Genomic DNA, 15,283 nt, shown 5'->3' with positions numbered 1-15,283 from the left:
AAAAGGTTTCTTGCCTCCCGTAGGTGTGGTTTTTCTTTGCTTTGTGTTTCCTTACCTGTCTCTTCTGACTAAAGGAGTGGTTAGAGCCCCAAAGCTAAGGTCAGCATGTAGCCCTCAGAGAAAGAAGCTGCTAGTCTGGGTCACCTGAGCCCTATTTTGTGCAAAAGAAATTTTTAGTGTCATTCATCTGGTGGTTACACTGAAGTGTGAGGTGAAAGCCTGAGGTAGTAAAATGTTTCTCGTCTGAATCCGTATTTCAGGCATTTATCTCCCCCAGGACCTGTAGGGTGGGGGTGGGAAGTGGGGGACTGTGGCTGTTGTAGGTGGTGGGTCAGGAATTCTAGGATTTGTAGTCCTGGCAGTGTATATTTCCTCCTCAAAGACCAAACTAACATCTCATAGCAGTGTTTAAAATTATTTTCTTTTTTGTTGTGTTTTTCTTCATTATTTATACATTTTTAAATTATAAATTATGAAGAAAAAAAGCTCATTAAAAAAAGTAGAAGCCTTATAGAAGTATGCAAATTAAATAAACTCCTCCCGGCACAGCCGTCTCATCCATAATGTAATAGTTTGATTTGTATACCTAATTACCTTTTTCTATACATATGCAAACATATTTACAATATGTACACATGCATAGTTTTAAACTTTTTATTGAAGTATAACATACATACAAAAAAGTGTACAGCTTGATAAATTATTACAAAACTGGATGTTCTGGGAATGTTCTAGAATGTTCTATGTGACCTAGGTGATGGTTACATGGATTTATTCACTTTGTGATCATTCATAGAGGGTGACTGGCTAGAAATGGGCACAGGGGGGCACACTTCAAGAGTTCTGGAATGTTCTATGGGACCTGGGTAATGATTACATGGGTTTATTCAGTTTGTGATAATTTGTAGGGGTGAATGGCCAGAAGTAGGCATTCGGGAGTGCTTCAGGAGGTCTAGAGTGTTCTATGTCGACCTGGCTGATGGTATCTGGGTCCATTTTTACCAACTGTGTAGTATTCTCTTGTATGAACATTCCATAATTTATCTAACTAATCCTTAATTGGTGGTCCTTTAGGTTCTTTATAACTTATTAGTATACACAAGTAATAACATATATTTATCTTTGCTTCTGTAAGTATTTCTGCAGGAGAGATTCTTAGAAGTGATAAATTTCTGGGTCAAAGGGTGTGTACATTTTATTCATTATTTTCCTTTTGCAAAGGTAATACAAGTTCAGTGTAAAAACTTCAAACGGTAAAAAGAGCATATAGGGAAAGGTCCTATAAAAGGTCTTTCTTCTGCCTTTGACCCCCAGTTCCATAAGGTCCTTCCTCAGAAGCAACCACTGTTGTCAGCTTCTGGTGGTTCTTTCAGAGATAGTCTATTCATTTACATATTTTATAGGCACTGCCTAAAGCCATACCTCCACCCCACCAAGATTGTATTAATTTATAATCTCACCAATAGAGCATGAGAGTTCCCATTACCCATTGGAGATGATTCAAGAGTTGTGAAAAGATTTGAGTAAAAGAAACAGATTTTATTCCTTCACTACTTCGTTCATTGGGAATACATTCACTTGTTTCAAAATTCCAAAGGTACAAAAGGGCAGACAGTGAAATGTCTCCCTCCCATCTTCATCCGCCAGCCACCATAGCTTCTCTCCTCAAAAGCAATCGTGTTTTCAGTTTCTTGTGCATCCTAACAGAGAAAGTTTGTATATGCCAGCAAGTACATCTATATATTCTTCTTTCCAAAATTTTACACAAACAGTAGCATATTTGTATGAGCTATCACTGGTAATCTTGCCCTCCACCCCTACAAACCTTAGTAACTTAAAACAATAATTGTTCATGTTTTCTCATAAGTCTGTGGGTAAGCCGGATGGTTCTATTGTTCAGGGCCAGGCTCAGCTGATCAGTTGATGAGTCAGCTGGGGATTGGTTGCTCTAGAATGGCCTCAGCTGGGATTATTTGGCTCTACTGCACAGGATCTTTCACCCTCCAGCTTGTTCTCATTGTGGTGTCAAGGTTTCACAAGTATAGAAGCACACAGGCCTCTGCAAGCCCAGGCTTGGACCTGGCACACCGTAACTGCTACTATTTTCTACTGACCAAAGGAAGTCACAAGGCTATCCGAAATTCAAGGGATGTGCGGAGCTGCAGAGTCACATTGGAAGGGGTGTGAGTTTAGGGAGGGGAAGAGGTAGGGTCATTGATTCTATCAAACACGATGCTATAGGAATTGTTCTGTATCTGACCTTTTTTTCCTGACACTACATCTTGGAGATGATTCCATATTAGTCCTCAAAGAGCTTCTTCAGTTTTTTATTCCACTTTATTTTGCGAGTCCCCTGTTAAAGGAAATTTTTATTGGCTCCCAGTCTTCTGCTGAATTATCTAACATTATCTAACAATGCTGCAGTGAATAACGTTGATCATATGTGAGATAAATGCCTCAAAGTGGGACTATTGTGTCAAAGGGTGTGTGTGTTTGTAATTTTGATAGATATTTCCAAATTCAATTTTTAAAAAATGTTCAACTTTTTATTTAGAAAAATGTCAAACCTGTGGAAAAGTTGAATGAACACCCATATTCCCTTCACCAGGATTAAACTGTTGTTAACATTTTGCCACATTCGTTCTCTCTCGCTACCTCTCTCTCTCTTTCTCCATCTCCTCCCCTCTCTCTCTATATGTATATATATATTTATGTTTACATACACATTTTTATAAACCATTTGAAATTAAATTGCAGACATCAAGATCACTTTTTCAGCCTGTATTGCCTAAAAACAAGGGTGTTTGCCTACGTAATCACAATTTTGTTAGGACACCCAAGAAATTCAACATTGATAAAATAATAATATTTAATTCGCAGTACATATTCGAATTTTGCAAATTGTCCCAATAATCTCCTTTAGCGCTTTTTTTCAAAGATCCAAAATTCAGGATCGAGGTCATGCAAATTCATTCAGTTGTCATGTCTCTTTAGTTTTGTTTTAGTATAGAACAGTCTCATACTGTTTTTCATCTTTCATGAAATATTCATTTTGAAGAGTCTGGGCCAGTTGTCTTGTATAATGTCCTGTAATTTGGATTTGTCAGATTGTTTCCTCATGATTAGATTCGGTTAAACATTAGATTGAACAATTTTGGCAAGAATACCACATCAGTGATTCCCCTTGCGTCACACCAGGAGGTACACGATGACAGTTGTTCCATTAGTGATGCCAAGTTTGGTCATTTGGTCAAGATAGTGTTCTCCAGATTTCTCCACTGTAAGGGTACCTTTTCTCCTTTGTAATTAATATTATATTAATATTTAAAAAGTAGGCGTGGCCACGTAAATATACTGTTTCCCAACAACTTACACCCAATAATTTTAGCATGCATTACTGATGCCTGCCTGAATCAGTTTTTATAATGGTGGCTGCAAAACGATGTTGTACTAATTCTGTCATTCTTTCCACATTTATTAACTAGCATTCTTCTGTAAAGAAAACTGCCCCCCTTCTTTTTGCATATCATTCAAATTCTTTTTTTTATTATTATTCAGTATGTTATGAGCAGTTACCATTATTGTACTGGTACATGAACAGATAGATCAATGAAACAAAGCAGAAAGTCCAGAAATAGATCCAGGCATATATGAAAATTTAATTTATAATAAAAGTGGTATATCCAAATCACTGGGGCAAAGATGGGCTTTCTAATACATGTTGTTGGGATGACTGGATAGCCATAAAAAATAAATAGATACAGGGCCGGCCCTGTGGCCTAGTGGTTAAGTTTGTGTGCTCCGCTTTGGGGACCCAGGTTCGCAGGTTTGGATCCTGGGTAGGGATCTACACCACTCGTCAGCCATGCTGTGGCAGTGACCCACATACAAAATAGAGAAAGACTGGCACAGATGTTAGCTCAGGGAGAATCTTCCTCAGCAAAAAAGTAAAGAAATAAATACATAGGTAATTTGGTTTCACATCTCATACTGTGCATTGGAATAAAATCCAAATGAATCTAAATGTAGAAAATAAAGCCATACAAGTACTACAAGGAAACAAAGATGAATTCCTTTATAACCTGGGTGTGGGGAACGCCTTTCTAAGTATGCCTCCAAATCTAGATGCAATGAAAAAGATGGATAATTTCAACTACATAAAAATGAAAGTAAAAACCTTTTGCATGGCAAAAAAACACATAAACAAAGTCAAAAGACAGATGACAAAACTGGGAGAAAATATACATCTTGCATAAAAGGCTAATATCCCAAATATATAAAGAACACTTAAATTCCAGAGTGAAAACACAGGCTAAAGATCCCAAGAGGAAAATGGGCAAAAACATAAATACACAGTTCACAGAAGAAAGTATGCAAATGACCATTAAGTGTATGAAAAGATACTTTCTTATCTTTCTATAATTATTTTCTCATGCAGCCAAACAAGAAAACTGCAAAATAATTTATTGTTAAAATTATTCCAACATTTGTTTGATCTTATTGCTAAAACGGCTTCCTACAATTTCATTGCAAACCTGCAGTATTTTAGCTTGACTTTTGTGAATTAACTTGGGACTGTAATCACTATAACTTTGTTTCTTCATGAAAATGAGTTCCAGGCACAAAAAATAAATATGTCAATAGACGTTTGAAATGTAACACATTCGCAAGTAAGTCGAGGGGCTGCATGTTTGTGAGTGCCTTTGACTGAATTTGTTCATGAGCCCTTAAGCAGTTGTCCTTTTTTTCTGCCACTAGAAATCCTTGATGTATTTTTCTATTACACTTAATTTTCAACATGGAGAATAAGCCTTTCTTCAAATGTTGGTTTTTTTACCTCAGAACTTGAATGAGTCACTTGATTTTCCAAGCCCAGAAAAACAGGCTTCCCCTCAGACAGTCATTGTGAAAGGGGCCTCTTGGTAGTAGATCCTATTTTCTCTAATACCGTAATTATAGATTGATCCAATAAACGTTACTTTGGAATTTCGCTGTGTTTAAAGGCACTATAGAAAAGTCACATGGATTAGACTAGAGCAGCTTGAGTCTGCTACAAATCTGTTTTATCCTTATCTTTGAGTTTTGATAGTCTATATAAACAAATGTGCTGCTTAGCAGCAGTTTACTACAGTAAAACAACAGTTTGCAGGGTTTGTGTTTTTTTTTAAGGCTTTGCTGAATGTGAATACGAAGTGAATTGTGACAACTAAGGGTTTGACGTTAAAATTTAGGTAGCAACCTTTCAACAACTTATTGTAGATGTGCTATATGCTCGTTGGAGAATATATGAAAAGTAATGGAAAATAGAAGAAAAGGTTTCAAGTGAAAATAAAAATCACCATAATTACACCAGGCGGAAATGGCTGCTATATGTTTGTGGGTTTTTTCCTACATAATTGAGCTCATATTCTGTATGCACTATTTTAGTCTATGAAAGCACTTAAACATTGAGAGTAGTTTTTAAAGAAATAAATTGTCATCCAGAGTATTTCAGTTTTATGGGCTTGCACACTGCTGTGATGAATGGTTTGAGAATTCCGCATCTTGAAATCAATTCATACAAGTCCGGTTTCGATTACCTGCAGATGTCAGTGTGGATCTGAGTGTGGTTCAACAGTTTGTTCCAGGATGCGCTGGGACAGTTGAAGTCCAGTTGTGAACCAGTTGCTTATTAAACAAACACCAGTTTCGTTTGGATGAGAAATATGAGCTGCAAGGGCCTTAAGTCCTCCAAATTTCTTGTTACAAAATTTTAATATGCATGGATATATTCTTTAGTTACAGAGGTTCACAGAAGATTATACACTCTCGTTCCCACCCCTGATTGTTTGACCAGCCTTTCTTAAATTTGTTATAGTGCTAGAAAAGTGGAGGTGATGTACTTTGCTTATTAAGTTCGGCGTCAGCCCAGATGGCAAGTCTGAGGGCTGTATACGAGCTGTGTTGGTTTACTCTCTGCTATTACTGCATATTTGAACACAAAGTTTAAAACCAGTAATTCCAGCTCTCGAAGAGCACCATCTTTGCTATCCCTTCCAACTCTTCCTTTCTTTTCTACATGAATCCACTGTCCTCCAACTTCACAACATAAAAGGTCAGAGTGTTTATTAGGCTAGGAAATTGTCGGAGAGATTTGCAATGGCTCATCGTGGCAAAACCCTGTTTTTCTCAGACAGGCCATAACACAAATCTGCCATCTGTTTCGTAAGCTAGCAAGCTTCCTCTCAGCTATAATTTGCTGTATATACTGGTACATAAATTGTTGGTAGCTTATGTTTACCTAGCAACACAATCTGTTTGGCAGAAGGCTGTGGGAAAGGAGGCTCTTCTTTTGCTTCCTTTCTTTTTTTTTTTTAAAGCAGTTTCTTAATCTACAAATTTTTTTCAAATGCAAGAAAGGCAGATGTACTGGCTTAAACAATTTGCCTTTTATATCACTTTAACCCAGACTGCCTAGTAACTGCCTAATTTGGAGATTATTTTTTCTACTTGGATTACCTTTATGTATTTGAATGCCCTCTTTTAAATTTGTTTTCGTTTTGTAAGCAAACTTCATACAAATCACTGTGAAAAACTCTCTTGACCTTGTGCAGTCAAAGGTCACTGACTTTTGGGACTGCCCACATCTGTCCAGTGTCAATTTCTCCCGTTTTCCCAGTGTTCTTAGTGTCACTTACGGGTTTTGGATGTTGAATTTACATTTCAAGAACATTGGTCAGGGGACAGAGAAAGACAAACACTGTATGGTATCACTTATATGTGGAATCTAAAAAAAAGTCAAACTCATAGAAGTAGATAGTAGAATGGTGGTTGCCAGGGGTTAGGGGGTGGGGGAAATAGGGAGATGTTGGTCAAAGGGTACAAACTTCCAGTTGTAAGATGAATAAGTTCTGGTGACTATAGTCAACAATGCTGTACTGTATACTTGAAAGTTGCTAAGAGAGTAGATCTTAAGCATTTTCACCAAAAAAAACCAGGAAAGTATGTGATGTGATGAATGTGTTCATTAACTTGATTGTGGTAATCATTTCACTGTTGCACACGTATGTCAAATCATGTTGTACTCTTTAAATGTATTACAATTTTATTTGTCAACTATACCTCAGTAAAGCTCAGGGCAAAACATTGGTCATGACCTCTTGGTCCTTAAGTGTAACAAAATCAAGCACCATGCACTGTGTTGCCTGCATTACTTTAATTTTCCTTTCAGCTGAATGAGCTGTATATTTCTACCTACTCACTTTCGTAGCTTTCTAATCAGCAGAGCAATGTGTCTGCTGAAAGAAAAAAAAAAGCCAAACAGAGAAAAACAATTCTGACTTCCTTTCATAATACTTATAGACATATGCTGTTAAAGGCTAGAGTGGACTTTATGCATTCATTTTGAGAAGGGAAGGGGGTGTCATCCTGTCAACTCCCTTCGCACAACACAGGGTGTAATTTGCTGCTATTGCCTCTGTGCAAGTGACTGGTTTTGCATTTTGATCCACAACTATTGTGTAGTTTCCTATGAAGAGGCTGTGTGGAAGTTACTAACCCACTCCTCCCTCCAAAAAACAAAGCAAGAAGAAGAAGTCAAAAGGAAGAAGAACTTCTATACTATCCTGAGATTTTGAAACTAGTCATAGGAAAGACTATAGTGGAATTATTATATGGAAAAAGTTCCTTTGGCCAGAGCCTTCCCATGTCTCTTAGTTTTCAGTCTTTGTTTCTGCCCCCTTCAGTAACTGACTCTTCACATGCCCAAAGTGTTGTGAGGATGTGAGAATTAACTGGGATGGAGAGGGAGATTTCTCTGCATTCATTGATGATACGAACACTTCTTCATGGTGCTCTCCCAGTAATGCCAGGCATGTAGGTGAGAAATTAGCATCTTGAGCCATGAGATCGAGACTCATTTTCATAGAGCAGGTAGTTAAAGGTGAACAAGGGAAGATGAGCTCATCATAGAAGGGCTGGCAGGAGAAAAGTAGAGGACTGGGCCTTCGGGACAAGAGGGAGATGTAGGAAGGATCCTGGAGGAGTGAATGATCAAGGAAGGAAGCTCGTTGCCTCATCTAACCATCACTTCTTTAGCAATGGTGATGTCCCAGGGACAGGAGGTGGGAGAAACAGTTTTGACAGGAGAAATTTTAAGAGGGTGATGACTGGGAAAAAATGGTAGAGGATGCCTCAAAAGTTTTTGGTGGCTTCATTTCTGTAAAGAAGATAAAGAAGTCATATTGCAGAGGACAAAGAAAGAATTGCAGGCAGGAAAGCAAATACGCATTCTAAAAGTTGGGCAGCATTTAGAGACTGGTAGCTACAAGAGTAGGAGGGTCACTTGTAGGGTAGCTGTTACCATTGTTGTTGATGATAATGAGATTGAAGAGACCGTGGGATAGGTAAGAAATCAGAGGACCCTATTGAACGCTGCTATCCAGGAGAACTTTCTGCAATAATGGAAATGTTCTATGTCTGTGCTGTCCCATACAGTAGCCACTAGTCACACGTGGCTATTGAGCACTTCAAATATGGCTAGCACAATCGTGAAACTGAATTTTTAATTTAATTTAATTTTAATTGATTTACACTTAAATAGGTACATGTAGCTAGTGGCCACCGTGTAGGGCAGTGCAGGTGTAGAGGATAAATGCGGCTGTAGAAAAGTGGGAAGGGATGAATTCTAGAGTGGAAAAGGAGGGGATAACTTAGATAGTATTCAGAAAAAATGGTCATTGGATGTGAGAGAGATTCTCTCACATCTCCTTACTGGAGACTCTTAAGGGAGTTCAGACCCATAGCTTCAATTTTTTCAGCAATCTTTGTCAAACTTATCTACTAGGAATGGAGGAGTCAGGAGGAAGAGGATTTGGGGGCCTGAGGAGAAAAACTAGACTCTTCACAGTACAAGGGATATAAGGAACAACTGGGCAATGGTGGAAGCCAAGCTGCAGCTGACAGCATAAATTTGTGGTGGGTCAAGTCTAAGGGGGTTGATATGGGCCAAATTTGTCCTGGGCCAAATGTGTGCAATTCCATATAGGGACCTTTTTGAAATAAGATACAAACTAAAAGGATCTGGAAAAGATTATTATGCAGTTCAAGTTTAGAAAGCTATGTTTATGTGTATCTCAGTAGTTCTATTACTCTACCCTAAATGTTTCCTGGTAAATTTCTTTTTTTTTCTGATGAATTTAATTAAACCTTGATAGTATAAAGTGTATTTGAAAGAATCTCACCAGACAGGTTGAGCCCCTTCTGCCTGGGTGGTGTTTGGTTAGGGTGATCTGCCAGATTTCACTGTTTGTTTTCCTCTTGAAAGAGTTTGGGGGCGGCTCACCCATCTCTGGTGTAGGGGTAGCAGTGACAGGAGGCTCCCTTACATCTATAAAAATTATAGAACTGTGCAAACCCATTACTATTCAACTATCACCCTTTCCAGATGTCCTTGGGGGACAGGAGCAGGAGATGCTTACTGCAATATAGATCCTATTTGTGGGAAAGGAGAAAAATGAAAGGAATGAGCAGATAGGAATAGAAACTGATCAGCTAGGGCTTTTCCATATGTCAACAACATCAAAAGAATTATGAACTAAAGAGAGTGTTTTTAAAGTCCAGGTATAGACAGCATTTAAAATCTTGATTTTTTTTTAATAGAAATATCTCACCAAGCTCAAAATTTTAACTTCAGAATAAAGTGCACACTTTGGCTACCTAGTCAATTCTGTGGATATTTCCATGTAAGTCTTTGATTCTTGTTTTCATTGCAGCTTAAAACTCTTGGGAGAGGCTAGTTTACATCAAAAGTCCATGACAAATAACCCTGATTGGAACTCTTCCTCTAACATTAAGAATTAAAATGAGCATGGTGTGTGTCATTGAATACGTTCCAATGGCCAGAAAGGGACAACACAACTTCTCCATTCTGTGGAATTCCTGCCAGGGCTTTAAAGGGAAGTAAAATAGATGTTGGATCCTCAACTTGCCAATATCTGACCTAGATAATTGCCTCACCAATTGTTTCGTCCATCTAGAAAGGTGATCTGCTATAAGATATCAAGACATTCCATGTATCTAAGCCCTGATATCAGGGTAACTCCTGCCTAAGTGACCCCAGTGGCTACAACCAGATGAAGTTTCCAAAGATGAGGATAAAATCGTGGGAAGTAGAATCTGGCATGCCTCTTGGGTATAAGGAGTAACTCAGAAATTTTAGAATCTCAATCTGTTCATTCAGGCATTTGTTAAATATCTTCCAAGAACCCCTAACATTCATGGTGAGGTGGGGAGAGGACAGAGATTCAAAGACGGTATGAGATATGAATCTGGTCCTCAAATATGTTGTACCCTAGTTGGGGTAACAGATCTGAAGCTTCTAAAGCAATTCAAGAACAATTAGGTGTTAAATTGCACAGTAAGGACCAGAAGGGTGACTAGAATCTATTCCCTTAAAGATAAAAAAGATATGTGATAGCATAGAAAGGACCCAGGACTAGCATGTCTAAGGCCAGTTTTGTCCCTAATTGACTGGGTCATCTTGGTCTGGAACTGTCTAAGTCCTTCATTGGTTTTCTTATAAGATGGAGACAGTGCTACCTGCTAAGCCAGCTTCCACCGAGGGTTTCTTTGAAAAATAAATGAAAGAGATGTTGTAGATGAGAGTCTGGCCTGGCATGGAAGGCCATACTGGATAATTCGTGGAGTCCTTTTCCACAGTTAACATTCTATGATTTTGTCGTAGTAAATATGAAAGTGCTTTGAAAAGTGTAAAGAAGTATAAAATGTAGCATTTGTATCACTATCATCATTATAAATGTTCCTTGTGGATTCCCAGGGGCTGATGTTCTCCCTGCATCTGCTAATGGGCCCACCCCGTAGCACATTTCCTGACTTCCAGGCCAGGGTTCTCTTCCTGACCCCAGAATGTCTCTTAAAAATGAATAAGCTAAGTGACCAGCAGAGAATTTCCCAAGGAGGTCCCTACTATTTCCCCACTCCCACACACATTTATTTTCTCTTCCCTGGCAGAGTGCAAGCTTCACTACAGGCCAGTGAACCAAATAATGTCTTCTTTTAAAGTCATTAAGCTGAGTGACCAAGCAACTCAAAATATAGCAGGGTGTTTCCCAGGGAGGTCAGGTCACCACTCTCCCCCCTTCCTTCCACGTTTATCTTCCCTTCCCCATCAGAATGCAAGCTGCCATGCAAACCACTGGGCAGCTGCTCTTCTGGCTTCCTGGATAGGCCAACTTTAGCCACAGGAAGCAAGCAGCCGAACAGGGTGCTCTTGATGCAGATTGGCAATGGGTTAATGAGACGTTTCATTTAACTCTAGATGGTCAGTGGTGTTTCGCCTCACTGAGTATATTACTGTCCTGAATGGAAAGGCCCAAGGGCAATGCTTAGAAATGAGTTTAAGCTGTTATACATCAACTAAGGATAAAGTCCTCCGTGCTTCTGTCGCACGTTCACTCTGCTCTATACCATTCCTTTGACTTAGCCTACACTACCTTGGATTGTTGATAATTTTTCCAAAGCATATGGCATCTATCCCTTACTAAAACCCTTTTCGGCCCTTGAACATTGAGCACAATGTTCTGTACACAATATTCACTTGATTTGAAAAACAAATTCCAAGTAATGTAGAAAATACGATCTTTCAAAGTATTTACAGTCCAAAAGAAATTATACTGATACTAATCCAAGAAACTTGGAAGTCTTTTCGTTTCCACCCTTTCACCTCAAATAATGCAGATTGGTTTAACAGCCCACCACGTCTCACTAATATTAATGTATGGTTACCTCTGGCAGTCAGTGCTGGGGTCTAGGAGTGGAGTTTGGGCATTAGTTAGCATTGCCAATGACTGTGATATATCATCTATAATATATGATACGTGATACAGCCAGCAGAGCCAAACAAGTCACTCCAAGAGTGAGTTATTGGCTTTCTGGACAGAAAAAGGTATTGGGTCAAGTCCAAAAACAGCACTGAATTTTCCTACTCTGTGAGCAGCAAGAAAAATGAGGGCCAAGGTGACCACAATCCTATCTAGCTTCTACATCTGCATTTACCAAGATGTTTTTAACATCCTTGATGTTAACTCCAGAGAGGCAGTGAAAATGGACCCAAAGTGGAGAGATGTAAAGGGTGCCTTCCTGACACTTGGGACACTTAGGCAACCAGCCAGCCTGGCCAGCTGAGGGAGAACAAGGCAACCTGCCCAGGGAGACCAGGCAGAGGTCAGGCAAGGAACCGAAACCGTTCTGCAAGAGGGGTGGGAGTTTTGAAAAATTAAAAACAGGTCAAGGAGGAAGCCAGTGGTGGGAACTGAGCCCTGAGGCACATGCCTATGGTTGTATACCTTCTAGAACAGGGTGTCACACTGAGCTCTGCCAGTAGCCCAGCCTCGCCTGTGTCAATGCATGGAGTCCTCAAACTTGGCTTGGATGACTCTTAGTTTCTCAGGCTGATTCATTTTAAATTCAACATCAAACAGATGAGGAGTAAGGAGGGGAACAGATTTGAGGGCCTCCTTGCCTCTGAAACTGCAGCTAGTGTTTTTCAACCCAGCATCTTCAAACAAAGGGAGAGCCATGTTAGCTTCCTTTGGGGAAAGGAAGGAACCGGGCTCGCTGTGGTTTGGGTCATGCTTGCTACTGAAGCATTAATCAGGATCCTGACATAGCTGGAAAGGGCTGGTTTCCTCTTCATGTATAGAATCATAAAGGGGGCACAATATTCAAACAAAAGGCCAAGGAAACCTCTCCCACAGATCCTATCAACTGCAGTTTTGGACCAAGGAGACTGGCCAGAAGGGAAAGCCCATTTTAGAAAAGGACCCTGTTTTTCCAGGCAGTGACATTCCTGTTACTCCGGATATGACTATATTTCCAAAGAGGTCACTGGGGTAGACCTTAACTTCAACTGGCTTTCAGGGAGTGGCCAATTATTCATTGTAGGGTTATGTTTTTATTATCTCTAGCATTAAGGAGCACAAGTATCCTACACTTAAGATGCTGGCCATTGCAGTTTGCTATCCTAGCATCTATTCTACCTGTCTCACATTGCTTAGCACAAGTGTAGTTTGGGGGATTGTTTCCAACTTCAGTGGGTGGAGCCTGATCAGCCTAAGCCAATCTTGGTAGTGCCATGCCCCTGGATGTTTCAGATCGACCTGGCTACAACGATTAGTTTGGGAACGGGCATGTGACTCAGTTCATATTAATGAGAGATGAAGGAAGATTTACTGTGGGCTTCTGAGGAAAGCTTCCTCATTGGTGAGAAAAAGGTCTTTCTCTCTAACATGTTGTTATATATGGATGTGAGATCTGAAACTGCTGCAGCCTCTCGCTCAAACTTGAGGAGAAAGTCAACTCCGGGTGGAGGTCAGGACAAAGAGAACAGGAGGGAAAAGGAGCTGGGGCTACAGTTTTATGTCAGCTCTGAACTTCCTCTGGACTTCAAGTTCTGTGAGCCAAAAACTTTCTTATTTGGGGTGGGCAGTGGGGAGATGGTGACAAGAGAGGCTGGCTGGTCGCTGAGACAGCAACTCCCAGCTCATCCGGCAGGGACTCTGGAGGACTGACATGCACTAACTAGACCCGGAGGAAACTAGAATTCAGAAGACCGGTTTATTCATTGACAGTGGAAAGTATGCTTTCCAGTGCTTGGAATACTTGTGTCCTCTAACTTCCCTTCCCAGTATCAAGATACCTGGGCAACCAAGTTGGTAGTAATAATAGCAAAAACAGCAAATAATAATAACAAACAGCCTAATTTGCCCGGAGCTCCATAGCTAGTGAATAGCAGAGCACAGGATCTAGACTCCAATCTATCCAAGTCCAAAGCCCAAACTCTTAACCACGAATTTATCTAGCCTTTAGTGGCAGTCAGGAGGTTATTACGATTAAAAAAAACTATGGCGGGCTGGCAGGTGGCACAGTGGTTAAGTGCACATGTTCCGCCTCGGTGGCCCGAGGTTCGCCGGTTTGGATCCCAGATGCAGACCTACTCACCGCTTGGCACGCCATGCTGTGGCAGGCGTCCCACATATAAGGTAGAGGAAGATGGGCCCCGATGTTAGCTCAGGGCTAATCTTCCTCAAAAAAAAAACAAAACACCAAAAAGCAATGGCAAACTTGTACTGAGCTCCTGCCATATGCAGGCCCTGTGCTAAGCACTCCATGTGTATTAACTAATTGAATCCTCATCATAATCCAGTGGGGGGAGGTATTATTATAATTCCCATTTTAGGAAACTGAGGCTTGGAAAAGTGAACTAAATCTCCAAGGCCACATGGTGGGGTTAGTAAGTGGTGGGGTTACCCAGTATGAGTTTAGAGGACCCACTATTCTCTAGGGAATCATACAGGGAGGGGACGAAGAGTAGCATCTGGGTTGTCTCCTCTGTTCTGATCTCAGAATATGCCTTTCTGATGGCCCAAAGAATGTAGGGACACTTCTGTAAACACTGCTGCACACTTACTGACAGCTTCTCATGATCCAGGTTTCTTTAGTCAGTATTCACACTCAGTTACCAAAAACTTTTATCACAACCACATCGAGATAACTGATTTTGTATCAGTTAGCCTTTTCAATTGATGCCTTACGGTTGAGATTTTAGAAACCATTCTCAGTCTCTTGTTCATTTTGAGGCAATACCTTAGTTTTAACCAGCAGTTAGAGGTTTTTTTTCTTTAAAGATTGGCACCTGAGCTAACATCTGTTGTCAATCTTTTTTTTTTCTTCTTCTTCTCCCCAAAGCCCCCCGGTACATAGTTGTATATTTTACTTGTGGGTCCTTCTAGTTGTGGGATGTGGGACGCTGCCTCAGCGTGGCCTGATGAGTTGTGCCATGTCTGCGCCCAGGATCCCAACCAGCGAAACCCTGGGCTGCCGAAGCCGAGTGCACGAACTTAACCACTTGGCCACGGGGCCGGCCCTAGAGTTTTTCGTGTTAACATCAGTTGCAGAGCGTGACATTGGCTGGCCTTGTTCCTAAAGCCTTGGAGTCTATCTTGTTTGTATCCTGTAGGCCTCTCCTTACTATCTTCAGCATTTTTGTGGTGTCAAAATGGCCATTCTTGCCTGAACCATACGTCTTTGCACTAAATTATGTTTTGGTTCTTTACTCTGTCTTTATTTTCTAATTTAATTGTGTGAGTTGTTCTATGTTTGGAAGTCTTCTCTCTCTCTCAACAAAATGGCAAACTTCTTGCAGGCACTGACTGTGCCTTCTTCTTCCTACACGTTCCCCACAGCACCAAACAGAGTGTGGAGCACATAGTAAGCATCAGTGAAT

The 15,283-nt window shown here is 40.3% G+C and overlaps 1 protein-coding gene across 1 annotated transcript in view; it reads left to right on the top strand.

The window, feature by feature from the left end:
* The window catches only part of PLAC1 (placenta enriched 1), a 174,106-nt gene that overhangs the window by 764 nt on the left and 158,059 nt on the right, over positions 1–15,283 (top strand). The gene's annotated exons all lie outside the window — the stretch shown is intronic.

This window comes from Equus przewalskii, chromosome X (assembly GCF_037783145.1).
Source record: "Equus przewalskii isolate Varuska chromosome X, EquPr2, whole genome shotgun sequence".
NCBI classification, from domain to species: Eukaryota; Metazoa; Chordata; class Mammalia; order Perissodactyla; family Equidae; genus Equus; species Equus przewalskii.
Note: the sequence above shows the minus strand (reverse complement) of the source record. Positions and strands in the feature narration are given on the sequence as shown.